Source organism: Sarcophilus harrisii, chromosome 5 (assembly GCF_902635505.1).
Source record: "Sarcophilus harrisii chromosome 5, mSarHar1.11, whole genome shotgun sequence".
Taxonomy (NCBI): Eukaryota; Metazoa; Chordata; class Mammalia; order Dasyuromorphia; family Dasyuridae; genus Sarcophilus; species Sarcophilus harrisii.
In genome coordinates this window covers 116,791,944-116,815,702 of record NC_045430.1, presented here as the reverse complement: position 1 = coordinate 116,815,702, position 23,759 = coordinate 116,791,944, and the positions used below count along the sequence as shown (strand labels likewise).

The following is a 23,759-nucleotide window of genomic DNA, read 5'->3' as shown; positions in this document are numbered from 1 at the left end:
CCTTCTCCCACATTTTTTTTTTCCATTGCTTCTGCTTACTTATAATTTCTTTTGTTTAGTCATTCACTCTCACAACCATTTCTTAACCTTGTTGGTATCACTTTAGGCTAAAAAAGTTACTGACTTCTATTCTAAAACAACAAAAAAACTTAAAAGAAATGGAAACTTAGGCACTTTTCTTAAAATGTTATGTGTTTAGCTTTCACATGTGCTGTCTCCTTTTCCCTATTGTTCTTAGTAGTAGACTTAAAAAAAAACACCTTTTATTTTAAAGCATGAATATTATATATATTAATACTCTGGTGGATTTATAATTTCATTTATGTGGGCATTCGTTCCATGGATGAAAATCTCAAACCATCCAAGACCATCTATCCTATGTGCACTTTGTCTATATCTTTTTATAAATATACTACAGGAGGTCCGTCTAATGTGCTGGAGGGCTTCCTTTTACTCCTTATACAAGGGCTGTCTTATCAGTTATCCCCTGTACTTACTAGTAATCAGCCGGTTTCCTCCCACCCACCCCCATTTATTTATTTCTCTGTTAACATATTTTAAAGTGCTTTATCTATGTAATTTCTTCTTTTTTAAATGTGTTTTAGCTTGCTGATTCCCATGACATGTTTTTCACTTGCCTTTTAGGAGATTCATCTTCAGACATCCCATGGCTTAAAACTATAGACAAAAACAGAAGAAAAAAAATGAAGTTGAAGTATGAATATGAAACAAAAAACTCCCATTTTTGTAGGTCATTACAATAGAAGTTAAAAGAACTCAATAACCACTTCTGCCAACAAATACTTCATTTACTTGCCAAATGGAGTGACATGGCAGCCAAGAGAAATATGGATTTAAAAGACAAATTGATCTATATGAGACCACAGAAGAAAACATCAGAAGATAATTAGCAATTTACCTCATAAAACAAGCAAAGAAAAGCAATAGAGGAAAAGGCAAGTTTCCAAAAAGCTCATGTGAGAGTCCTAAGTCAGATCATCACAGCAATATTAAAATGTAAAAATGACCAGAAGAAAACAAATTGATGGTGAATGGAATATATTTATCACCATCTCTATAATTTCCTTTGTAATCAATAAAAATGGAACATAACATCTAGAATCTAAATAGCTTAGTCGTTGGTGTGTCATATGAGAATGTTGACATAGTTCTTAAAATGAAGTTGGGAATAGCAGCTGAGTCACATGAATCAATACATCTATGACTTCATCAAGTGTATTGGGGGCTTAATTCTATCCAAGGCAATCCAATGAACTTTTATTAAGCACTTAATGTGTGTTAAGCACTATCTAAGTGCTGGGGATACAATTAGTAAAAAAGAAAGATATTCCCTGCCATAAGAAATTTACAATTTAAAGGGGGAGACAATACACAAAAGGAGGTAGGAAACTGGAAAAATAAAATAGCCATAGCCAGTGAGAGGACATTTTATTCTGTCAAGGTTAAACTAGGTAGAGCAGCAGTGCAAAATGGAGCTGAGAGTCCATTTTCTGTCTTCTATAAAGGAAGACATTGAGGGGGATTTTGGTATTCTAACTTTCAGCCTTCCAAAAAGGGGAAAGGACAGTAAGGGACTCGGTATCAATCAAGGGTTGCATTAGAAGCATGGCAGTAAATTTAGAAATGATAAACTTATCCTGGAAGGAACATCTAGTTCCATGAAACCAGGCAGACCCAAAACAAGCAATCCCAGCTACACTTATTATGAACAAAAGTGAATTCTATAATCCTGCATTCACCCCCAAAGAAGATACGTTATTACTCCTGATTATGGTATAGCTGTTTAAAGAGAAAGACTCTTATTTGAGAATGGTTAGATTTGATGCCTAAAGTTGTTTACAACTCAATCCTAGGATCTTTAGGACTTTCCCTTTAAAAGGTTTTCTAGATCTATCCAATCTAGATACTAATATACCCTTAATAAAAAGTTTCATTGCAGCTTCGAGAGATTTAGTGTGGGCCAATGACTATAGTAACCTAAATGAAGAAAACACTAAATGCAACTGTACTAAAATTAAAAGCAATTATTGGTAAAACTTGACAACAGATAATGAGGTTGCTCTCTCAATCATAGACTATGAGTACCAAATTTTGTAACCACAATAAGAGGTGCTAATGGTGTCGGTTGGTTTTGCTGAAGTTCTTCTTTAGGGTGAGTATAATGAGACTAGCCAATGAGAGCCCAGAATTTATGAGTATGTCCCTTATATGAATTTCAGAGTATGCTCAGTTCTTTTTCTGGTCTCCTTATTTTGCTTTTTTTTTTTTTTTTTAATTGGCTGCTGACCCAGAATTGAGCATATATTAAAAAGAACATTTACTAGTTGTGAACTCTCTTTTCTCCCGTGGTGGTGAGAAAGGAGTTAGGGCTGCTGTAGACCTCTGTGTAATAAGGGGCTCTCTTCTTAGGAGTGTAAAGACACATGGAGATGGCCCAGCTGTTACTGAGAGAGGTCATTTCAATGTCAATGGTCTACTTAAACCCAGGTTGCCTGGAGCTGTGAGCATAGAGCCCTATTATAACAGTCTTTCCTGATTTAAGTGAAGCATGGAATTGAGTCAAAATAGACTAGCTTTTGACTTTTCGAGCTTCAAAACTTTAAAAGAGTTCCAGGGGCCTGTGAGTGTGTAGACTGTTGAGCCTAGTGAGGAGCAAATCCTAGGGAGAAGTCTGAGCCAATCTAGCAATGGACTGACATTAAATAAGTATTTCCTACTGCTTCTGACCTGAAACTTCTCTGTACACTTGGTCAGTTCCAGGTATATCTTCTCTAGAAATATCTAAAACTGGGATGTTAGAGTTCAAATACAGTAGCTTCATTGTTTTTGTTGGTAAAATTTTTTTTTATTAAATACTTTTCAGATCTTTTCCATCTTTCACTGTTTTATTTTCATTTTTCCAGTTTTGTTAGCTAGCCTTGGGATAACTTTATATAAGTTGGATCTTTTGTTTTACCTTGTATTTATCACTACTTTATGAAGTAATGTTTAACATAGTCTTCTACTATCTTTGTTTATAAAGTTTAATAAATACATTTATATTCTAAACCAATGTTTTACTTGGATGACATATTTCTCTGCTTGACCAATAAGTCAATTAAAACAATTTATAAAGGCTCTTTTGGTCTTAAAAAAAGATGAGTGTTTCTACAAATAAGAGAATGACTTCTCTTTACTGGTTCCTCCTCATTTGGAATGAAATTGGTCAGGCAAATGAAAAACTGAATAAAGCATTTGTGAAGTAGTACCTACATGTAAAGAACCGTGCTCCATGTTAATCAATGAAACCAAGAAAATACTAACTGTAATGAGAGATTAATAATGGGGAGAACACATTAGGGTGGGAACCCCAAGCATTAGAAATATACCCAAACTCTAGAGGAGTTTGGGTTCCTAGGATCATAAGAGAAAAAATATAGCTATCCTTTTGTAGTTCCAGATCATCAGTGCAAGTGGGAGTTGGGAGAAGGACCACTAGAGTTTTTAAATGGTTACATAAGAAGTCCTTTCTCTTTGTCTTTGTCTCTGTCTCCATCTCTCTCTCTTAGCTGTGTGGCTGAGACATGACCCTGGGTGAGAAGGAACCAGCATACCTGGTGAGTACAGAAGCAGTGGGGCAGGAATACTGCTGGCTTGCAGGGGAGTGGAGCTTTTGGTTTGGGGTTCCAAGTCAGATGAAAGAGCTGAAGTGAAGCTAGAGCCACCATCACCCCACCCCATGATCAGAGAAGTTTACACTAATATTTTCCCTAAAAAAAAAAAGAACATGCAAAGAAGAAACTTACTATGGGAATAGAATTCATCTTCAGAGGAGGTAGTGAAGTAAATAAAAGCTTCCTCTGCCCCAGAGAGTAATATTAAATGGTTTACCTTCCCAGAAAGAATTTATAGAAGAATTTAAACAAAACTTTAAAAATCAGGTGAGAGAGATTGAGGGAAAAAATAGGAACCATCAAAAAAAAAACCAAGAATATTATGAAAAAAATAACCAACTAGAAAAAGACATACAGAACCTAAAAGAAAAAAAAATTCTTTGAAAATTAAAATTGGCCAAGGGAAGCCAGTGAAGCTTAAGAGACAAAGAATTAAAACAAAATATAAAAAATGAAAAAAATAGAATATTTTTGCCAACAGGTAAGAAAAACAACAGAATTGAAGAACAGACCAAGAAGAGAAAATATAAGAATAATTGAACTATTGAAAACTGTGATCAGAAAGAGAACCTTGACATAATAATGTAAGAGATGATTAATGAAAATTGTTCTGGAATGATAGAATAGGAGGAGAAAGTAGAAATAGAAAAAAAACCTACTGATTACCACCTCAAAGAGAGCCTTTATGGAAAACCTATAAGAATATTATTATCAAATTTTGAAAACCCCCAGATTAAAAAGAAAAATTTGGAAAAACAAAAAAAGAACAATTTACATATGTTGGAGCTACAATTAGAATTATATATGATTTATCAGCAGCCACAATAAAAAATGGCAGATCCTGAAAAAAATATGTATTGCCATCAAAAGTACTAGGCCTGCAGCCAAAAATATCTTAGACAACCAATTATCCATAATATTGGCTGAAAAAAATGGACATCAAACAAACTTACAGATTTCCAGGACTTTGTCTCAATTAAACCCAAACTTCATAGAAAATTTAACATATAAGAGCCAACATCAAATATTAGTTTCAAGGAACTTAATGTGAATAAATCGTTAATGTTTTTCACATGGAAATGTATACCATAAGTTTGAGATTGACATCAGTAATGTGGTTGCTCCAAAGAAAGACTGGAGCAGAGCTGAGTATGATTTAATTCTAAAAAGCAAAGCTGTCTAGGAAAAGGTAAAAATACTAATTATGTTATAAAAATGAAATGCAGAGGAAAGACTGACAGAAACATTAAAGGGAGAAGGAAGGCTTATAGTTCTAAAACTTATATTGGAAATGGGTTAAATAGAGAACACTACATATATATCATTAAAGTTATAGCACCCTCCAAAATCTATAAAGAAATAAGGTGATAGACAATAGGATAAGGTGGGATATAGCTGGATTTATGGCAGTGGGACAAGGTATATAGATTAATGCACAAGGGATAAAGGATTAGGTGGAGTAAAGAAGGATATGTACAGTAATGGTAGTGGGATAAAGTGTGTAGATTAATGGGAAAGGAATAAAGAGAGGAAAAGAGTAGCATAAAATAAAATGGGGGTACAGAAAGATATTTAGATTAATAGGAGTGGGGTTAGGTGTGTAGATTAATGGGAATTAGATAAAGAGGGAAGGTGAGGGAAGATAAGGTAAGGATCCATGGTTGGGGAGAAGTTAAATAATAGTAAGGCAAGTTAAGGAGAATTAAAGTAGAAGTTAGTAAGGATAGGAAATAAGATATATAGATATAGATATAAACACCACAACAAGGATCAGAAGTAGAATTTATTAGAAAAAAAATAGGGCTAGTAATAATTGATCTTAGATAAAGTCAAATTTAAAGAGTAAAAATCAAGAGAGAAAATCAATCAAGAGAGAAAAACCCTATTAATTTTGTTTTTGATGCATGTTTACATATGGTTAAATGCGTATGTATATATGTGTGTCTGAATATATGTGTGTATATATATATATATATATATATATATGTGGGCATCTACATATGTGGATGTAGATATATGTATATGTGTGGGTAGATGAAAATAGATATATAATATATACTTGTATATGTGTATATATATATGTATATATTCATTAATTTCTGTGGTTCTGCATTTGTTTATTTTTCCTTTGGTGATAACCTTACTATCCTCTCTTTGAATTTTTAAAGTAATTTTTATTTTAATAACCTTCTTGAAAAATTAGACAATTAATTTCTAATTTAATTTCAATAATTTCTTGTTTGGATTCTGTTCTTCTAAGAATTTTATTTTGCAAGGCAAAAATATTATTCTTACTCTTTAATTATTTCTAACACATTATTTTAATATTCTTATTTAGCATTAATGAATTTAATAGTTAAAATGAATAGAACTATATATTGTTAATAAATAAAACACAACTATACTATTCTTTTCATTACAAATTCTTTTCTTGCACATTATAAAATTATAAGCTATGGAATGTCTTCAAAATTAGAAGTCATATTTTTTTAGGGGCACAGCCAGTATGACTTCACAAGTACATAAAGTAGTTGTCCCTTATTAACACCTCATAGAAAGAATTCCACATAGGTCCCACTGGCCTAAGAATTCAATTCTGTTTTTATTAATACCTAATTTACTCCTTATGTATTACTTCTACATAAAGAGGAATAGCACATACATCTTGGGGAAATTACTTAGCTTCTCTTGGTGACAGTTTATCTGTAAAATTATGGGTTTGGAATAATTTATTGCTAAATTTTTCTTCCTTTCTAAATATATTATATCATGCCATTATTCATAAAGGAAAAACCAAATGGATGACAGGTAGGTGTTGCCTAGGTCATGCCAGCTATTAGATGGCTAGTCCATTAAATCTGTATATCATTATATCTGTCTTGGATAGACATTGCATATGGAGAGTGAACTGAATTCAGGAATAAATAAAAATAAGAGGAAGAGAGTGGATTGGATTCCATCTGGAAAAGTATTCCATACTTTCAATATTTTTAAGCTGTTTCACCGCACAAAATTTCATCTTAAAGGAAAGCATCTACTCCAACTGTTTTATTCCTTCCTGGGCTCCATTCCTGATTCTCTAGCATGGCATAGTAGTATACTTTTATTCATCCTTGGTTTCTTACGCTGGAATTATATTCTATCCCTGAGGACCCTTCCTTTAACTATTGTTTGTTTTCCCAAATTTCCACTTTGAGGAAAGGGCCCAGGTCAGCAATAACTTTTTTCTTCTCTGGCCTCCACTGTTGACTCTCTAGATTTTTTCTACTAAACCTCCCCACCCTTTTTAAGCTCTCTTCCCCTATAACAATATAAATTTCTAGGCAGGGACTTTCTGCTTATAATAGTATTCCCAGCTTTTAGTACAAAGTCTGACACTTTGTAAATATTTAATAAATACTTCATGAATGGAGTTTTTAACACAAGTGTTCTAGTGATAATATATCATTTGCAAATATTAGAACACTTCATTTTCTCCTCTCTTGCAATTTCCTTAAGGACTTCCTTTATATGCTGAAGAAACTGATGAGGGGCAAATGATGAGGTTAGTGGTAGTAGTGAGAAGGTAGTAGTGAGGAGAATTGGGGTGGGAAATTCCCTCTGGTGGGAGTTGCAGGTCTTATGAGAAAGAATTCACAAACCTGAAATCTGTGTGGCAAAAAAGGGATTTATTGGCACTGAGAAGCCAGCTTGCCAGGAAGACAGACTTCTTAGTGGGCAAAAAAAGGTCCTATTAAGAAGATAGCTAAGGTTAACACTGAGAAGAGAATATCTTCACCAGTGGGCAAAAGTCCTGGTAGGACAGCTTGCTAAGAAGACAGCTTCCTTGGCAAGCATAATCCTGTTTAGGACTTTTGCAAAGATATCTGGGCATGTATGGGGGCCAATTCTTAAAAGACTGATTTTCAATTCAATTTAAAATTGAATGAAATGACTTAACTGGGAGTCTGAGCCACTGAGAGTTGTTTATGGCAATTCAATGGAGTGTGATTGACCAAGATCTCCAATTGAATGAAATCACTTAATTGGGAGTTTGCAGGCTTTTCCCAGGGTCTGGGAGCTCCTGAAGGGGATACAGGTTACATCCGACTCCCCAAAAGATCTTAGTTTATGTCAAAACTTCCATCCTTAGTTATCCTATTGTTCCATTTGGAGTCTGCAGCAACCTATCAGAAGCTAGTTGTTGAAAGTCACAACTGATATCTAGCCCAGGGAAGGCAATCCTATCGCACCAATGCTACAGCCCTCTGAACTGCCAAGAGCACCAAGTAAATAGAGGGAACAGGATAGGACCCCAGGACAGGATGTGTATGAGATGTGGGGTGAGGAAACAAGCAGCATTTCACTAAGCCTGAGAAAAAGAGCTCAATATCCAGCTGAGGTCAATTCTGTCCACTCAATAGTCACTTTAGGGAAGAGACTTCCTCTGGTTAATCATGAATTGCTTGGCGTGGGAGGAAGCTGAGATGGTTTGGGATCTAGTCCCTAAGGAAAGTACTATGTGATGAGATAGACTCAGAAAATAAGCAAAAGGGAAAACTTAGAGAGAAAAGTGACTGATATCACCAAAGATTTCAGGAAGAAGGAAACTCAAAAACCTTGAAAATAAGCAGATAAATTAAATAGGGAAACACAGAAAACAGAAGGAAATATAGCCTCTAGATCTAAGCTTCAAGTTCAAGATTCTGTGAACAAATCCTGCAAAACAAAAGTTCTTGATTGGATACAGATTAGGCTAAATGGCCTCGGAAATTTTCAATGATGATAGTAAATTGATAATAATTGATAAGTAAATTGAATTTCAAAGAGGCTAATCTTTGTCTTGAGGAGGCAGAGGGTCCTGTGGATTGAGAAGAGAACATGGAACCATAACACACTATTCCTTAGTGGGTTCAAAATAAAAATGAGAATTATAAGAGCAGAATTTATGGCCTGAACAGCAAAAATAATGGGCAGAACAAAACAAAAAACTGGAATCTTCAATAGTAAGCCTTATCAAAGAAAACAAAAAAGGCTAGGAATGCAAATACATTGAAGTAAGGGATGATCTAGAAAAAAAGAAGCAAAAACAGTAGCATAAAAGAAAATATACTTACTATGCAAGCTAAATATACTGATCTCAAAGAGAAATGCATAGAAATAATCAAAGGATCATAGATCTTCCAGAAGAACATGAAAGGAGAAAATCTTTAACACCATAATACAGGAAATAATAGAAGAGAACTGCTCAAAACATAGAAAATTACTAATTAAAAGAATTCATAAATGACTTCCAGAAAACTCAAAACTCCAAAACACACAATGGTTTAATTTAGTGATTGAATTCAAGAACAAGTTCTCTAAGCTCATTAAAGATTTTCTAGTACAAAGGAAAGGAAATTTAAGTAATTCAAATCTATTCTGTATCCACCAGGATATATATGAAAAAATGGAGTACTCTGTCCCAAGACAAATGTAAGTTGGGATATAGCCCAGAATTACCTACCCTGCATATTTAACCTTAGCCATAAATGAAAAATTGAGGGACATTGAATAATAAAGAAACATTTGAAAACTTTTTTTTTTTTTTGCTAAAGAAAACCAGAACTAAAAGATTATTTGCTTCTTGAATACTCCAAACAGAAATACAGGAAGAGTGAATTAATATGTCAATAAAGGAGAGTAACAGCAACAGAGTAGCAGCAGAAAGACAAGTATGAGACTTTTTAAAAATTTGTGTACAAGGAAACAGGGATAAAGGCAGAAATCCAGAGGAGGTAATAATGAAAAGGTAGGCTTAGGACATTATAAACAGAAAATTAGGCACCCTGCCTATGGTGAATCAATTTTTTTTTGATGCAAGTACATTATAATATAGGAAGATATATGAAAGGGGTGCAGGGGAAGAAAGCAGAGAATTAGAAAGGAATGTATGTGATTCCCAGGACAAATTGAAGGTTAGCAATGAAGGAAAGGTGACCTGTGTGGTCTCAATAAGAGAAAAGCCTAAAAGGGAATTGGTGAGGAAAAGGAGGGAAGGATTGAAAAGGAGGGAAAAAAGAAAGAGGATTTGCTTTTGTGGTAGGAGGAGGTTCCACTGACGAATGGTACTATAGGTGAAGAGAAATGATGTGTAGAGATAAGAGTATAATCTGGGGTACTTGGTGCTTGAAAAATTCAACCATTGCTTCCTTTTCTATTATTTTTAGCACAGATATGTCTCATATTTAATTGCTGTTCAATAAATCCTTATTGAATTTAATTTAATTTTAAAGTAAGCCAACTACTCTAAACCTTTACATTGTTCTGCAAATACTTTCCAATATTTTGTCTGAATTCTGCTTTGCAAACATTAGCAAGAAGCTGTAAGCATGACAAATATTTAATTGGCAGCTTTTAATTTTTCTGGTAACATATTTAAAGACATGACTTTATTATAATATAAATTTAAATCCAATATCAATATTTTTCTAGTTGTAGAAGTCTTTCCATAGAAAAATTCAAAATATACTTTAGAAATTGAGATTTTGCTCTCCATGTATCCTGCCATATATCTCTATAGTTTTTGTGCAAGGAAAGGGATTTTCAGTGAGAAACATGTTAAATAAGTGTCTTCTCTCTCTAAAAAAACAAAGTAATTTCTGCTCTCTTACAAAAACGCAACTCATACACTATTTTATCCCTTTAGTTTCTTGATGAGTAGTTAATATGGACTCTCAATGAAAAATGCACTATATTGCACTTCATTCACAATGGTCACATTGTGGACAATTGTTAGTTGTCCCTGTTACAATTTTTATTAGAGATTCTATTTGTTCCCTAATTTCAAATAAAGATTTGTGTAATTATCATATAGGGAAGAAAGTTCAATTGGTAGCTCTCCAAACATTCATCTTGGTCTCAATAGCATAAGTTAAAGCCACTGTATCAATTTATAAGGTCATTAAAGTCCTCTTTATTCTTCCGGACTTGCAAGAGACAACATTTGTAAATTCATTGTTGAGTAATCTCTAAATTGATCATTTAATTACCAGCTTTATGGATGTGACTCTGGGAAATTATTTCATATAAAATCAACTATTGTTGATATTGCCAGGCCTTAAGTATTTTAAGAAACACAGAAGTTATAAAAAAAGATATCAGAATGAATAAGTGAATTGTATTTTACAAATTTGTTTTCTAGTAGTTTATACCCAATTCCTCCACCCTTCTGACAAAAGAATATGACTCTAAATTATTATTATATTTTACTTTTCTCTGATGCCTTTCAATTTAATATTGTTTATAATTAATTTAGGGCAATTTAATATGTGCTTAATAAAATAGACCTTGATTTGCCAAGTGAAGTAATTTTAAAGAAATTTAGAGCACAATGATAATTTAAGGTATTCCCAAAGCTACTTGTAATTTTAATAAATAGAAACAGTCTGGTATAATGGAAAAGCATGGATTGATTTAAAAGGATGATAATATGTTCGAAGAAATAACAGAATTTAATTTTCACAAATATGCCCAGGGAAAAAAATCAGCAATTTGTAAAATCACAAGGAACTCATTACTGAAGTACATACTTTTCAACTTTATTAGAAATCCAAAAATAAAAACAATATTGATAAAAACTGTGCTAACTGTTAACTTATATATGTATATTTTTTATTCTTGTGATTGTCAAGTTTTCAATATTTTTTAAAAAACCTTTTTTGTAATCAATGATCAAATCAGATGCAATCAATGAATAAATGATGGTAAGGAACTACTATGATCAAAGTATTTTCTAATTCTATTGAATTCTTGAATGGAAATATTAGAAATACTAGGTGAATGTCTGGTTCCATTAAAAGAAAAAACCATCAAGAATTTCCCAAGATACATCCAAAAATTCACATTTTCATTTTCAGTCCTGTTTAAATGATGCTAATAACAGGTTGGTTATTGATAAGCCCTCAATTTATATAATTTTTAAGTTTTTAAAAATTATCTCACAAATCACAAAACAAACTATTAATTAATTTTAATTTAGGCATATATATGAACCATATAGCAATAATTTCAGAAGGCAATATGACTGGAATGTTGAAAACAAAAATTAGATGAATTGAGCTAAGACTTCAAAAAAAAAGGCTGGAAATTACTGTTTTAGAATAAGATGCTCCCTCCAAAAAAAAACAAAAACAAAACCAAATGATTACTGACTGAAAAATGATTACTAAATTATAGTGATCTATAAGATCAAATATTATTTCATTTTTATCTTATACTTTCAATTTCTATTTTTGTGTAAATTTTATACCCAAATTATTTATTAGAGTTAGAACACACATAAAATTTCCAAATAAATCATATGCATATATCTGGATGCATAATTACTTTGTATATAGAAATATGCCATCAAAAATTGCTTTAGATTACTTTTCTAACAGGACTCTCGAATCTCTCCTCTCTTTATAAATTTCTGCATAAAACGACCAAAATAATCTTCCTACAACATTTGGTTGCTGTTGCATCATTTACAGTCATGTTCAATTCTTCATGGCCCCATTTCAGATTTTCTTGACAAAGACTGAATTGGTGTAGAGGACCAGAACTCTGAAAAAGTATGCTTGAAACAAGGATACTTACAACAGGGTGTTTACTCAGTATGATTGATGAGATAATTGTTCTCTAGTTCACATATACTTAGTACTTAGTGTGATATAGTGATGTAATGATTCTACAGTTGGCACATGCTCGGTGTACTGTAGTGATGTAATTGTACTAAGGTATTTAAGGGCTGAGAGAACTTGAAATAAGCAGACTCGAGTGAGAGTGAGAGTGTGCTCGAGCTAGAGCTCAGACTTTAGATTACAGAGAGATCCTCAAGAAAGCTAGCCCAGACATTACATTTTGATGCCAAACGGGGGGCACTGAAAGAAGCACACCCCTAGTGCTTGGAAATTTACAGCAAAGACATGTTTAGAATCTGGACAAAACTTGTTGTGGCTCTTTCTGAGTATAGTGAACTCTGTAGGATGAAATAGGCAACCTTGAGTTAATACATCAATTGCCTATGACCAAGGCATAGGTCCTTATGTAGATGCTTTAGCACAGATTAATTACCCTATAGGAGCATATGAGCAAATTGCTTCTGCTGCTATCAAAACATGGGGCATCTTCCCAGGAAGACAAGATAGAGAGGAAGCCTTCACAAAAATAGAGCAAGGTCCAAATGAACCCTTTGCTGATTTTGTGGGACATCTGCAGACAGCTGTCATATGAACTATTGGTGAAAATGCAGCAACAGAAATTATGATAAGACAACTTGCTAAAGAAAATGCTAATGAGGTTTGTAGAAGAATTATACTAGAAATACACAAGGATGCTCCTTTAGATGAGATCATAAGACGCTATGCCACAGTGGGCACAAATGCCTTTTGTACCCAGGTTATGATGCAGAACATGGGAAGACAGAGTCCCTTTTGGCAAGGGACTTCCAGAGAGACTCATCAGTGCTTTCAATGTGGTAAAGTAGGGCATCTGAAAGCTCAATGTTGGCATAAAGACAGAGTGAGAAAACAGGGTGGGAGAACAAGACCCAAAACCCCATGTTCAAAATGCAACAAAGGCTCCCATTGGGCATCAGAATGTAGATTGACTCAGGGAACCAGGAAGCAGGGCTCGACTCCAGGGCCCCAGGCAAAAAAAAAAAAACACTTGGAACATGATGATAGCTGATGTTACACCATAGAGTCTTTAGAAGTCAGTATCCAACATGATCAATCAGCTGAGAAGCAACCTGATGGGAGAAAGGGATTACAATTAGGGAGAATAGAGTTGTATGCAGCTGGAATTACTGAGATATCCCCTGGAGAGGAGAAATCTGTTCCTCTCCAGCCTATGGATCCCTTGCCTCCAGGCACAGAAGGCTTGACCATTTCACCTCCTGAGTGTACGTACAAAACAATGGCCATCCACACACTGATGTGGGAAACTGGGGAATGTGTAGCTAATATCCCAGTCACTAATAAAGGTAGACAATATGTGACTTATCACCCAGGAGAAGTAGTAGCATCAGGTTTACTGATACAGAATCCTAATAAGCAACCTGATGATAGTCACCCAGATTCTGACTCAAGACCACAAAATCCAGGAATATACTGGACAGCAGCTGTGACAGCTGACTGACCTATGCTCACTATCTGTATAAATGACCTTCCTTTGGAAGGGTTGGTAGACACAGGTACAGATCATCCAGTCATTGGAGGTGCCAACTGGACCAGTCACTGACCAAAGATCAAGGCAGACACCTACATGTCTGGTGTAGGAGGATCAATAGCAGCTGAAATCAGTGCTACCCTTTTGAGATAGATATTTGAAGATGAAACAGGAGTTTTTACTCCTTTTGTTGTAGAAAAAATCCCCATCAACCTATGAGGAAGAGACATCTTACAACCATTTGATTATAATTGAGTACTTCAGTTTTTTAGGCAGGTCTATTATTGAAAGCCTGCCTGCACTCTCACCTGTTCCCATTCAATGGAAAACTGATACACCAGTGTGGGTAGAACAGTGGCCCTTAGGTAGTGGTAAAATTCAGGCCTTATTAGATATAGTATAGGAGCAACTTGACCAAGGACACTTACAACCTTCTTTAAGTCCTTGGAATTCCTCTGTATTTGTTGTAAAAAAGAAAAGAAAAGAAAAGAAAAGAAATCTGGAAAATGAAGGATGTTGATTGATTTGAGAAAAGTAAATGAACAAATGGAAACTATGGGAACTCTTCATCCTGGACTTCCATCTCCTACTCAATTGCCTAGAGAATGGCCTCTTTGGGTTATAGACAGCCCAGCCCTGATATTTCCAAATTGGCACTAGTCACCCCAGCTTTCAGTGGGTTCTCTTAAGTAATTGCCTGGGAAGAATTCGGGTACCCCTGCACCACCCAGCATGGCAGCGTGAGATGAGAAACCCACTCAGCCTCTGCATTTGGTAAAACCACCATTCTTTGTCTCAATTCTGGATATATATTAGTTGTGTAACTTATGGCAAATTATTTTATCTCTGCCAGGTTTTCTAATTTGTAAAGAGAAATAACTATTATTGTAAAAACCACATGATTGCAAAAGTGCTTGGCATAAAACATGCAATATGAATATTACTGGCTTTATTGGATATAATTGCTTCATATTTAATGACTTTGTGAGTTTTTTTTGATGTGACCAACAAATAAATAATTTCTATGTGTGTGTAAAGTAATTTGGAAATTTGTTTGAGATATGATAGTAAAAGCAATTTTAAAGGAGCTCTAATTAAAGCTCACTAAAGGGATGTGTAAATTGTAATTTGTTTGCACTGATAGTGTTAACAGAAGAGTTTTCAAACTTTAGGAAAATAGCAATGCAGTTTGCCACTATTTTAAAAACTCTAGTTATCTAGAGTCCAACTTCTGAGGGCCCTGTCAGTAAAAACTGGCACCACCAAAAGAGAAATGATTTGGATAGGTTGGAAAATAACGAAATTGAAACTCAGTTTGTCTAGGATGTTTAATCATTATCTAGGAAATCTCATTAACTAAAGTTAAGTCAATTTTAAAAAGTTGTTCTATCTCAGTTTTTTTTTTTTTTTTTTTTTTTTTTGCTGAGGCAGTTGGAGTTAAGTGAATTGCCCAGGGTCACAGAGCTAGGAAGTATTAAGTTCTATCTCAATTTTAAGAATTGTCTTGTTTTCTCCCTAAAAAAAGAGAAAGTTATTTAAGGGAATAGAAAGTGCAGCTAAGGCTATTTGGCTATTACTTAGAAACATTCTAAAATTGTTAACTGTTACTTGGAGTTATTGTCATCATGTTAAGTCTTATCAGTTCACCTCCAAGTATAAGTAACACCTTTCCCCCTTCACAGAGTAGGGAGAAGTACCAACAGCACAGTCCATGAAAACACTAAGAACAGTTGGGGTGGGTAACAGCAAGCTCAGCCCCTTCCCTGGGGCCTCTGCCAACTCCCCTTAATTTGTAAGCTTGCCAGTTTTCTTGTAACCATCAGGGTAAAGGGTAAGCAAGGTCATCATCCCTAAGAACTGAGCCTCTTTAAGATTTATAGTTTCTAAACAAAGAATGCATTTACTAAGAATTTATAAGCCCATATAATGATTGATCCTTTGCACCAGGATAAGTTTAAACATATAAAACATATTAAACAAAATCTCCTATGTGTGTAAGTCCTGGTAAAATTTTAAAATAATGTATCTAGTCCTAATTTGTGATTGATAGAATTTGCTGTTAGAGATAACATCTCTTGGGACTGCAACTGATATTCTTTTGAGTTGAATTTGATTGACCATTAAGTCAGTAATCCACCATTAAATGCCATAATTTACTCAGAGAATGCCTTCCTGAAATGTCTAAGTGGCTGTTTTATCTGGGCAAAAGCTGGGAGGACATGACCTTTGTCTCTGCTTAAGGTGGGATCCTTCTGACTCAGTTTCCCAGTTCTGTTTCTGTTTCCCATCCGATTATTTCTGAGTCTAGATAATTATTACTGCATGATCAGCTATCAAATAGATCTAACTAAGAATGCTTTGTCCTGTCCTCTATGTGCTCTCAGGCTGAGGCTGAAGGATCTGTTTTGATGCTTTTGTGTGTGTGTGTGTTATAATCGTGTCCCTGCTTTTTCCTCTTATAGCAAATTTCTGTAATCAGAGCAAATGGTCAGTAGAAGCCATGAGCACAATATAAGTATGCATCTGCAACCCAGCCTTGGAAGCTTCTCTGGCTGCCACAAACTGCTCCCCCCCCCTCCAAAAAACAAACAAACAAAAATCAAACAAACAAACAAACAAAAAAACCCTTTAACTCTCTTGTTTCCTGGCCTACGTATTTGGGCCATAAATTAATTCCCAACTCCTGTTCTCTCACAGAGGAGAGAAAGCAGACAATCTTGTCTCTCCCTGAACTTGCCTCAAATAAACAGCTTCGCACTTTCCTGGGCATGGCTGGTTTCTGCAGAATTTGGATACCTGATTTTGGGATTATTGCCAAGTCCCTCTATGGTTCTATTCCAGGTCCTGACACCCTTCCCTTTGACTGGGGGCCTGATCAGGCTAAAGCTTTTAAGATGCTGAAAGCTAAACTGACCTCTGCCCCTGCCCTAGCCCTACCTAATTCAGAAAAGCCTTTTACTCTATATGTTGATGAAAGGTGCTGCCAAGCCCTGGGGGTCTTAACTCAGGGTCTTGGAACTGATGCCTACTTTGCAAAGAAACTGGACTCAGTTTCCCTAGAATGACCCTCTTGCCTTAGAGCAGTGACTGCCACTGTCCTTTTAATTGAGGAAGCCTCTAAACTCCCCCTAGGTCAGCACCCTTTCTCCTTCTGGATGGTATCAAACACCCCCAGGACAGCTTCTAATCAGTGGGAACTTCCTTCTGGCTTGCCCAGCTGTTTGCAGGGTGACAATGGCCCAGCCTTCACTTCTCAAGTAATTCAAACCGTGGGTGAGGCGTTTAAGATTACCTTGCTTTTTTTCTTGTTATTTTCCACTTTTTCCAGGTGTACCTTTGACAACGCATCGAGGATGAGAGCTTTCTTCTTAGTGTTTTTTCTTCAGCTCTCTCTGTCACTCTGTGGCTCCCACCAGTGGGGAGATGACTCCTTAGTCTTTAGTCAAGCTGGGGAACTCCACAGGCAGTGGGGGCACGCAGGATGCATCCCCAAGGCAGCTCACAGATCTGACCTTGAAGCCGGTTGGGGTCCCTTTAAGAAACTGTATTTTCTATTGATCTATGATTCCTTTCAGATCTTCAGCCCCTACTGGCTGAGGTATATCCTCCCCAGACAAGTTGTCTTTCCAGGAGGCCAGAGACTTTGATTCAATTACAAATCCTGGTCAAAAAGCATCCCTTTGAATTCCATTAGGAGATCTGGGTTTGTCCCAGCCCCCATTCTGACTTGCTTGGGTCGCAAGTTCTGATCTGGTTCTGATCTGCTCGAGCTTCCCAATCCCCACTAAGATACCCAATAAAATAGCTTCCATCAACTTGCAGATGGACCTCGGTAGCTCACTCAGCTGCCAGGACTGAGAACTGCATTCTCTCAGTGCAAAACTCCATTTTCCATAGGTCTGCCACTATAAAAGTCAGTGTCTTGGTAAACTGATTTCTATCTAACAATAAACTTTCATTTTGCAACTAATAATTTGGGAATGAGTGAATTCTTTCACTCCTAAAACCTGCAACTGATTTAATGGAGATTCTTAATAACTCTCTTATAGCCACTAACTTGTAGACCACTAGGAATCTAGACTACTCAAACTTCACCAACCTGATGCATTATTTGCAAAGGCCCCATTCCCCAATGTCACCATCCTCATCTTGGACACCACCCCATTTGTACTAGCTACACCCCCCCCCCCCCAGTGGAATAACTTTAACCTGACTATCCCCTTTCTTCTTGCCAGAAAGGATCTCTTGCCCACATAATAATTGTAGGATATTCATTCCAAAATTATCCTAACAAACTCACTCATAATGCTTCTACCCCATTCTTCATAATCTCCTGAGGATTAACATTCTCCAAACAATGGCAACTTCTCTATGGTTTACACCAAGCTACTCATTTGAAAAAAAAACTGCTTTCCAATCCCTTGTGAAACCTATTTTCTCTGATCACAAGCTAGGAGAAACAATTATTATTATTATTATTATTATTTAATAGCCTTTTATTTACAGGTTATATGTATGGGTAACTTTACAGCATTAACAATTGCCAAACCTCTTGTTCCAATTTTTCACCTCTTACCCCCACCCCCTCCCCCAGATGGCAGGATGATCAGTAGATATTAAATATATTAAAATATAAATTAGATACACAATAAGTATACCTGACCAAAACGTTATTTTGCTGTACAAAAAGAATCAGACTTTGAAATATTGCACAATTAGCTTGTGAAGGAAATCAAAAATATAGGTGGGCATAAATATAGGGATTGGGAATTCAGTGTAATGGTTTTTAGTCATCTCCCAGAGTTCTTTCTCTGGGCGTAGCTGGTTCAGTTCATTACTGCTCCATTGGAAATGATTTGGTTGATCTCGTTGCTGAGGATGGCCAGGTCCATCAGAACTGGTCATCATATAGTATGTTGTTGAAGTATATAATGATCTCCTGGTCCTGCTCATTTAGGAGAAACAATTAAATAAATTTGTCAAATATGCCCAGTTTGTGCCCAAGTAATTCTGAAAGGGCTGCTAAGCCCCTTCCCCATCCTGAAGCTTAGCTGGAGGAGGGGTACAAACTTAGGGAAAGACTGGAAGGTGGATTTTACCTATAAGCCCCTTCCCTGAGGCTTGCAACTGCTTTTTGGTTTTTGTTGTCACCTTTACTAATTGGGTAAAAGCTTTCCCTTATAAGACTGAAAACACTAGTTTTTGCTAAAAGAGATCAAACCCATTTAAGACTAATTATTATCTCCACTCTGAATGTCATCCTCTCTACCAAAGCTTAACACCTTTAAACATTATGGTGCTTGTACCCTGGGTCATCTGAGTGCTCCTTTCACTGTATATAATGCCTCTGCTTCAGACACTACCCCCATCCCTTCAAGGAGACAAAAGCAGGGATTTGGGGGAAAATACTCTTTGGTATTTATCGTAGAAAAAGCTGCTTGGATGAGAGGCAGAGACCACTCCTGGACCACAGAATTAGTGTATCAATGATAGAAAGCTAAATAAAGGGGTCTCCTCCTTCTTAGAACTTTGTTTATTTCTTTTGGAATTTAGTCTGCTTGTAATTGGTGTTACAATTACAATAAACTTTGCCCCTTGACAAGGAAATGGGTTCAAGCTTGTAAATTCTTTTGAGGCACCTCACAACATTGGTCTGTGACTCCAAAGTTTTGGGGTCCCCTTCCTAATCTCAACAAAAGGATTATATTTTATAAGAGACAAAGGTGAAGAACAGGTACTTTTCAGTCAAGGAAGCAACTTGTGGAAATGTGCAGAGGAAAGAGATAGAATGCTAAGTTTGAGTAACATCAAGTAGATCATTTAGGCTGAAATATAGAATTTGTGAAATGGAATAATGCAAAATAAGTCTTAAAAATATCCTGGAATCTGATTGTGAAGCAATTGTGATAACAACATGAAAATTTAGCATTTTATTCTAGAGGAAATAGGCCACAACATAAAATTCTTGAGTAGGAAAGTGATTTGGAAAGGTAAGCTGTAGAAAGGTAAGCAAGGTGTATAATGGATGGATTGCTGGGTCTAGAGTCAAGAAGATTGATCTTTATGAACTGTATGACCCTCACTAAGTCACTAAATTGTTTGCCTAAGTCTCCTCATCTATTAAACGATCTGGAAAAGAAAATAGCAAACCATTCTGTAATATCCAGGCTAGCTTTCTTGAGGATCTCTCTGTAGTCTGGAATCTGAGCTCTAGCTTGAGCTTATTCTCAGTCTCACTCGAGTCTGCTTATTTCAAGTCCTTAAATAGCTTAGTACAGTTACATCACAACAGCACACTGAGCCTTGTTCCGGCTATAGTGCCTTGCTCGGCTCCTTGGACACCAGATATCCTGGCAAGAAGTCTCCCTCAAGGACAAAAGAAGGCAGAGGAATTGTTTCCTTCCATCCACACTATATGGTTTTCTATTCAGAGAGCAGGCTTTTCAAGACAGGACTTCCTTCCTATTCTTTCTCAATTCTTCTTGCCCACTATAAAAATAGGTGCCCCTGAAACAGTGAAAGAGAAAGGGTATGGCAATTTCTCTGCTCCTTAAATTATACCACTTGAATATAATAGTTCATATAGCACAACTACTGATTTTCTAAAAACCATGCTCTGGATTTTTCCATATTTTATTTAATTATTTGTTTCAGGTATTTTCATCACATTTAAACTGGAGGGTAAAGTGGTTATGTTTATGTGTGAGTGTGTGTTTGTGTGTGGGTGCGCACTCGTACCACAAAAGTAGTTATAAAAAAAAAAAGAATAAGAAACTCTCAGAGGGAGAGAAATTACCATTTCCTTCAGCTAGATCTTAAGCCTAGCTCTGAACCAGCATTTTGATGAGCTGACTGCAATAGTTCACTCTTAGAAGAGTCCGCAATACAAAGAGACAAGAGTTGTCCTAAAGTATGGAGAAAAGTTCTACCCATTATTAGACTGTGTGTTCTTTAAGAGCAAAGGTTATCTTTTACCTTTCTTTGCGTCCCTAGCACTTAGCACAGTGGTTGGCACATAGTAGGTACTTAATAAATGCTTATTAACTAACTGCTGTTAACCACAGTGTTATAACTTTTCTGTCTCTTAAAACTTGTAGCCAAATTCTGATCGTGTCCTTAAATAGTTTTTTTGGTCTTGGAAAAATTAGTTTTTAGTTCTCTGAGACTCAATTTCTTCACCTATAAAACAAGAATAATAAGGTTTGTCTTATTTATTTCACAAAGTTATATTAAAGATTAAATGATATACTGGAGAAAAAGCTTTGAAAATTAGAAAACGCTACACAAAAATAAGGCAATATTTGAAATGAATGATTCTCTTTATGGGCATATTACTATTTCAGGGCACAATAAATTGCGTTGCTAATTATTTGTGCTCTGTAGCTCAAGGCAATTTCCATTTCACTTCTCATAACAATAAATGTTTATAACCTTTCAAAGTGTAGGCAGTATATTAAGGGAGAGCTCTAATGAATGACTCCCCAATTCTAAGGAATCTGGCATCAGAAGACTAAGATTTGAATTTCAGACCCAAATGATTGGGCAAATCACTTAACCTCAGAGGGCCTCAATTTCCTTACCTATGTAATTAATGCTTCAAAACAACTTTCAACATATATTTTGAGGCTCTTACTTAGGTACTTGTCATTAATAAATCATCTTTCTGTTTTTTTTTCTTTTGCCACCACCAAGATAATTCTCAGAACATTTAAAATTATTTTGTTTTATTTATCCAAGATTCACCTTGTCATTTTCCACTCCAATTCCCATCTCCTATGGAGAATATAAGAAATGCAAAATTCATTAGAAATATGTATATAGTGAGTGCAATGGATAATGTTGTAAAAAAAATTACCCAGGCATGGGTTCTGTCAATAAAAAGTTATAATTATTAAAAAAAAGAAATATGTATATATAATCAATCCAAACAATTTTCTACATTGACCATGTCAAAGAAACTGCTTCATTTTGCATTCTAAGCATTTCAATGCTTAGGAGTAGGGTAACATGTTTCATCATTAGTCTTCTGGAATCCTAATTAGTCATTATGTTAACAGATTTCAGTCCAGTAATATTCCTTCCATCACATTTATATACCATAATGGCTTCATCTGTTTCCTGATTTTTAGACACTTCCTTATATTCTCCTCTTTAATTTCCCTGTTGAGTGAAATATAGCTCTGTACCCAACTGTGTGTGAGTGTATTCTCTCCCTTGATCTGTTCAAATGACAGAAAAGTTTAAGGGTCACTCACTACCCCAATCCTTCCTCCTTACTAATTTATGTCCGCCAATTATGTTAAATAATTTCCCCCTTCTTTCTTCACTGTTTCCCTCCTTATTCTATTCTTCCTCTTCATTCTTCTTCTAAGATCATGAAAACATATCAACATTACTCCCAAACCTGCTGTCTTACTAAGATTCTTCAAAATTTATGATGATAATAGTTTTCTGAGGAAGTACATGTATCGTTGCCTTATATTAGAATGTAAACAATTTATCATTGTTTAATGCCTTATCACTGTTTAATCATATTTGCCTTTTTAATGTTTCTCTTGACTTCTATATTTGTATTACAAATTTCCATGAGGGTTTTCAGGTCCTTTCATAATAAATTCTTAGAAGTCCTCAAATTCATTAAAAATTTTGCTTTTTTTTTCTCTGTTTGAGCATATTGAGCTATCAAGGGTAAGTTATTTTTGGTTGTAAGCCTAGATATTTTTCCTTTTGGAAGAGCATATTCCTTACTCTCTGTTTTTTTATAACAGAGACTGCTAAATTTTGTGTGATTCTAACTGTGGCTCCTGGGTACTTGAATTTTAAAAATTTTTTTCTGTGTTTGCTGTATTTTTTTTTCTTTTTGACCTAGAAACTCTTTTGGCTATAATGTTCCTAAAATTTTCATGTTGGAATTTCTGTCAAGAGGTCTTTCAGATAAATCAATGATTCTTAAATTATCTCTCTCCTGTTTATTTTCCAGATCCGTTGCTTTTGCTATGATATAATTTTATACATTCTTTTATTGTTTTCAGTCTTTTGACATAACATTGTTTTCCTTTTGTTATCTCATGGAGTTATTAGCTTATATTTGGTCATTCTTGTTTTCTGGAAGTTTCTTGGGTGAGATTTTGTGCCTTTTGTGCCAAGTATTATCTTTCCAATTATTTCTTTTATAATTCTGAATTCTTTTTCCATCTCCCTCCCCCTGCACCCCACCCCCTCAGCCCCATGCCACTGTCATTTGATTGATTCTAAACTTAAAAGAAACTCTTTTTCAGGGATTTGAGTTTGAACTCATTCTCAAGTTGTATTTTTCTTTGAAAAATTTTTTATAGATGTTTGGAGGCATTCTTTCTCTCTCACTCACTCTCTCTCCTCCCTCTCTCCCTCTCTCTCTCCCTTCTTCTCATTTCTCCCCCTTCCTCTCTGTCTCTGTCTTTGTCTCTGTCTCTCCTTCTCTCTCCTCTCTGTCTCTCTTTGTCTCTCCCTTCTCTCTCCATCTCTCTCTCTCAGCCTCTCTCTCTCTCTCTCTCTCTCTCTTTCTCTTTGTCTCTGTGTCTGTCTCTCTCTTTGTTTTGAGCATTTCTGTCACCATACCAGCTCTTTATGGCAGGATTCTTTTTTGTCTGTTTATTCATTCAGTTTATTTCCTGGCTTTGGATTTTATTTTAGGGCTGAACTATTTACCTTTCTGGAAAGGATATCTGAGTTAAGCTTGTGTTTTCTTGTGTTAATTGGCAACTTTATTGCCGTATTTAGTGTTATGTTATTTCAGTTTCTCAGGGTCAGTTCATCTGGGCAGGTAGCAAGTTTTCAGTGCTTTCCAAGTGGTCTAATTTTTGACAAAGCTGTAGGCTCCTTAATACCTAGGTTTCCTGACCTAGTTATTTCTTTCAAGTATTAGACTAGTTTGGG

At 35.4% G+C, this 23,759-nt stretch overlaps 1 protein-coding gene across 4 annotated transcripts in view; it reads left to right on the top strand.

Moving 5' to 3' along the window:
- ST8SIA1 (ST8 alpha-N-acetyl-neuraminide alpha-2,8-sialyltransferase 1) overlaps positions 1-3,786 on the top strand; it is a 124,172-nt gene extending 120,386 nt beyond the window's left edge. For 2 of the 4 annotated variants that reach the window (XR_004229548.1, XR_004229547.1), the window contains one exon: positions 646-3,786. The gene's annotated coding sequence lies outside the window, so the exon portion shown is untranslated. The remainder of the gene's footprint in view (positions 1-645) is intronic. The other 2 variants (XR_004229546.1, XR_004229545.1) reach the window with 1 other exon arrangement.
- The last annotated feature ends 19,973 nt before the right edge of the window (positions 3,787-23,759 follow it).